Raw genomic sequence first — 5140 nt, 5'->3', positions numbered from 1 at the left:
CATACCTGCCTAATGTTGGTATTCACCATGGGGCTCCTTCTTTGTGGCTGAGGGATGAGCTCAGCTTCAGACCTGAAGGATGGGTCCATCTGCCTCTCACCAATCACTCTGGTCTCTCTGATGATTTTGAGGTTTGTTCCACAAAAGGCCTGGTGGGCCAGGATGTGCTCCACTCTCTCCTCCTCCCCCTTCATCTGTTCCCGTGTGCTCTAATCAGACATCTCCTTCTCACGGAGCTGCAGATTCAGTGCTGTTAATGATTGTATCAGAGCTTGCATTCTGAACACCTGGTTTGCCTAAGGTGGTGGGTGCTGTTTTCTCTTTCACTTGAGAGGGAGGAGTTTAATTACAACGCACACCATCACATCTTTTCCCCAGGGCCAACTAGTGGGTTCCACAGGTGACCTTTCATTTAGTGGCCAAACATTCAGCTACTGAGGCACCAGTCTTCTCAGAAACCCTACACCCACCCATGCCACTGCCATTAAGTCAATTCCAACTCACAGCAGCCTACACAGGGTTTCAAAGCAGCCCATCTTTCTGGACACAGACGGCCCCACCTTTCTCCAACACAAGCACCCAATAGAAAGAAACACAGGAGGTCACGGGTACATGAACTCGAATACATATTTTCAATACCTTCAGAAAAGCTATTGGATATGGAGGATTTCAGCTATATGTGCAGCATAAGGCGACCCGGAGCTCACCAGACACCTGTCTACATACGCGTGGTCAATAATAACATCTAACCAGAAACCTGCCTACATATGCATGTTTAATAATAACATCTAAAGTTGAGAACCTAGTATAACAGAGGCCAGACTTTTGTAACTATGATAGCATTATTGTTATTTTGGAAGATGCTGTGGTTTGGTCTGTGAGATAGTTAACATTTATTGTGTCAACCTGGCCCATGAACACATGTGGGATTAAATGAAGGGCAGAGTTATGTGATAAAGTGCTATCAAAAGGACATGGGGGAAATATATGGCCTCCTCTGATTGCATGAGAGGGGAGGAGAATCAAACTTAAGATCAGCTCAAGTCCAATTCCTATGAGGCAGAAATCAAACAGGCCTCCACCTCCCAACATCCTTGCCAGCTTTATACCCAGTGTACCTCCCATGGCACTCTCTACATCTCCGTTAGTTAAATTATTCATTGCAATGACCATGTAGAACTCATGGGCAACACTCACACTCATGAGACTTATTAGGGAAGTTAACAGACTACAATTCGGGATCAGAAATGATCAGGATACAGTTCTTTTCGCACTGCTGATAAATGCTCAAAGGGTACTCCACTCCACCATAAGCCTCAACCCAAAGGCACTCAGCTCTAACTCTGTGGATGAACAAACCTAACTTCTCAATTAAGTGCCTAGAGGCACCCTATTCCACCAGCAAGCCTCCTGTCCAAAGGTTTTCAGCTTTACTTGCTCTATAAGTGGGGAAGCCCACAGCACTGTCTTGGGCTCTGGCTCTTGTTTCTGCTGTTACCTCTCCCGTAATACTTCTCTGTTATATCTTTGGTGCTACAGGGCTGGGGGTTTTTTGTCCCTGGAGACAGAAGTTTCAATGTTGTATAGTTCCATAATTGCATATCAACTTGATAAATAAATACAGAGGGGAGTCTAGCCTTTCAATCAAGTCACAGCCTGGTGATGCCTCCTTGTGGGCATGGCCTTCTCATGAGGATTCTGGAAACTTCCTCTCTTTCTTCCTGGAGGTGGACCACATTCTCCCTCTGCTTCACCTTCTGGTTGACAGGCCATGTGGAGCCACGCTGAGAGATGAATGAGCCGTACAGCAGAGACCTGTGCCAAGAGCCATACTTGGAGAGCTGAAGGAGTCACACAGTGACCTGTACAAGTGCTGAGATGCTTCCACTGGCATTAGATCCACAAGACTTTCCCCCCACCAGCCTGTGGTCTTCCTGCATTCAGCATCATTGTATGTTCTGTCTAAGTCCAAAGAGGAATTTATGGACTAGTATCGGACATATGGGCTAAAATAAGACTTATGGACTTGATCCACTGGATGGGCTATTTTCTCAATGTACAATTGCTCTTTGATGTAAAGCTCTCCCTTTCCCACATATGAGGGTCCTTGGATTCATTTCTATAGTCAACTGGGCTTAACACAAGTATAGTCCAAATAACTCAGTCTACCCCTTACTCTTCTTTCTTGATAATAGTGAGTTCCCCCTTCTTGCTTCTGATATGAATTATTTTATACCCAGCTGTTGTTGGTGTCATCAAGGTGGTTCTGACTTATAACAATCCTGTGTACAACAGAACTGCACCAGTTTCACACCTGTTGTTACGTTGGAACCCATTTCTGTAGACACTGTGTTAATCCATCTCATCAAGGGTCATTCTCTTTTTCACTGGTCCTCTCCTTTACCAAGCATAATATCCCTTTACAGGAACTATTCTCTCCTGATAATGTGTCCAAATTACGTGAAATGAAGTATCTCTTCTTTTCCCACCCCCTCATGAACTTTTTGTTGGTTATTTGCTTTAACCAACTTGGAAGAACAAAATTCTAGGCATAAGAATATATTTTCTCAAATTCTTGTATCTTTTTTTCCAAACTGGGCTTGGTAAGAACACGGAGATGGGAGGAGCAGAGCTTGTGTGTGGAGGCCTGGCTCCCACAACCAGCCTCACTGGGGGAGGGGCCTCCAGGTCTGCTCACTCAGTGTTCCAATGATGGGTGCGAGGCACCTAAGGGAGACCCCACCCGTGCCACCAAAGAATCCTTGAAGGTTTGACTATTCAAGCAACACTGACCAAGTCTGCTTTTGGATTTCCCAGTTCTGAAAAGTCACACTGTAATTTGTTTTGTTTTGAATATTTCCATGTGGTGTGGAAGTTAAATCATGGTTATCTTCTCAGAAGGAAGAACTGCTCTCCAGAGGCACCTCTTCTCTGCACCTCAGATGTCAATGATCACAAAAACTTCTGGCTTCTCTTCATTACAGACCTGCATCGCTGAATATGTTATTGCCTTGACTTCCGTTCCCTGAGGGTGCTTGGACAATGAAAATTCTTCTCCCCATCCAATTGATCGCAACTTGAAGGTAGTCTGATCAATACTGAGTACTTTGACTTCCCGGGGTATGAAGAACTCATCAGCACTGAATTTATAAAGCCATTCATCCAAAAAGTGAAACAGAAGGGACTGCAAGTCATCTCCTTGAGTTTCAACTTCCGCTGTGTGGAGAGGCTCAACAGTCCCGGTATATGTCATGTAGCCAGACATGGCCATTGCACACTGCTCAAACACTTCCCCCAGAGTTGAACCCCATGCATGTAACTGAACATCAGCTGTGTGGTCCAAATACTCATATTTCCGATTAAGTGGAGGGTATTTGGCCTTGACCGCCTTCTGCTTCTCAAATTGTAGTCTCTCACATCTTCACTTTCTTGCGCCATGACTGCCGGGATTAACACTCCACTTCCGCCCTTCCGGATCCTGACTTCCACTACCTTCACCCAGACCCGCCACTTTAAAGGGCCAGGACGTCAATTTCAGAGTAGCGGGCATCGTTTGGATCCTCAGACTCCCGTCTAGGTTCCGCCACCAGGAGTAAACCTGTAAAGGGCCAAGGAGTCATCTTCTGGACTTGCTTCAATAGTCCTTAGAAACGAGTTGAAGGACGTAGGAGAACAGGACACCTGGATCAGACATCTCTAACCCGGAATGATCAAGATTTCCCCTCTCCATCGCTTCCAAAACTGATAACTAAATGACAACATTCTAAATTTATTTGAGCACTTTGGAAAAAATCATGAACAGCCAGTAAGAAAATGGCTGCCCCCAGAAGAGTGCGGGTGAAACAGACCCCCTCCTGCTCACGTGACCCGGGGCGTGCGCCCTTCTCGAAGTCTCTCTTCTATGGAGCATTTTGACCGTACTTCTTCCAAGAGAGATTTGTTTGTTCTTTTGGAAATCCACGGTGTTTTCAATATTCTTCACCAGGACTTTAATTCCAATGCATCTATTCTTTGGCCATCCTTAATCAGTGTCCACCTATCAGGTTAATAAGTCTTCCTCCAAACTTGATGCCACAGTCTTCTTCAAATAGTTCAGCTTCCCAGATTAAGTATGATTAGAGAATACAACCCTGACCCACACCTTCCCTTACTTTAAAGCATGCAGTACTCCTTAGTTCGACTCAAATGACTGCCTGTTGACTCACATAGAGTTCCACAGGAGCACAGTGAAGGGTTCTGGAATTCCCATTTTTCTCAAGGCTCTCCATAGTTTGTTATGATCCACACAAATTCCTTTGCACAGCCAATAAAACACAAATAACCTTTTTTCTGGTACTTTTTGCTTTTAGCCATGATATATCTGACATAAGCAGTGATGTTCCTTGTTCCACATCCTCTTCTGATTCTGGCCTGGACCCTGTCAACACTGCTTCAAACTTTGTTAAATGATCGCCAGCAAGATTTACTTGCATGTGCTCTCAAAGACACTGTCCTTTAATGTCCATATTCTCTTGGGTCAGCTTTCTTGGAACCGGCACAAACATGAGTCTCTTCCAGTCAGTCGGCCAGGTAGCTATCTTCCAAATCTCCTGACAGAGGAGTGAGTGCTTCCAGGGCTTTGTTAACTTGCTGAAATATTTCCATTGGAGCATTATTTTTTCACTAATGCCTTCAGTGCAGTTGGAACTTATTCCTTCAATCTTTTCTGTTCTTGGCCTCTTGGAATGGTTGAATGTAGACTATTCTTTTGATACCGTGACTCTGTACTCCTTCCATCTTTTTTGATGTTTCTTGCATTGTTCAACATTTTCTCCATAGAACTCTACAGTATTGCAACATGATGCTTGAGTTTTTCTCTTTAGTTCTCTCAGCCTAAGATTTACTGCGTATGTTATTCTTTTTTGTTGTTGTTTTTGAACTCCAGGTCTTTACATGTATCATTATAATACTTTACTTTGTATTATTTCTTCTCAGCTCATTTACTTCATTGATTCATTTGCCTTTGCTACTCTAAGATCAAGAGCTGGGTTCAGCATCTTCTAACACCCCCTTTTGCCTTTTCTTCAAATCACATGTTTTATATGTAATTCCACAGCTCCTGAGGTCTTCTGTCATTAGTGTTCAATGAGTCAAATCTATT

General features: G+C 44.0%; 1 pseudogene; it reads right to left on the bottom strand.

The window, feature by feature from the left end:
* Nucleotides 1-2874: 2874 nt before the first annotated feature.
* Nucleotides 2875-3438, bottom strand: LOC142454181 (protein archease pseudogene; annotated as a pseudogene).
* Nucleotides 3439-5140: the final 1702 nt, after the last annotated feature.

Source organism: Tenrec ecaudatus, chromosome 8 (genome assembly GCF_050624435.1).
Source record: "Tenrec ecaudatus isolate mTenEca1 chromosome 8, mTenEca1.hap1, whole genome shotgun sequence".
Classification (NCBI taxonomy): Eukaryota; Metazoa; Chordata; class Mammalia; order Afrosoricida; family Tenrecidae; genus Tenrec; species Tenrec ecaudatus.
The sequence above is the reverse complement of the archived record's forward strand: the minus strand, read 5'-3'. Positions and strand labels throughout refer to the sequence as shown.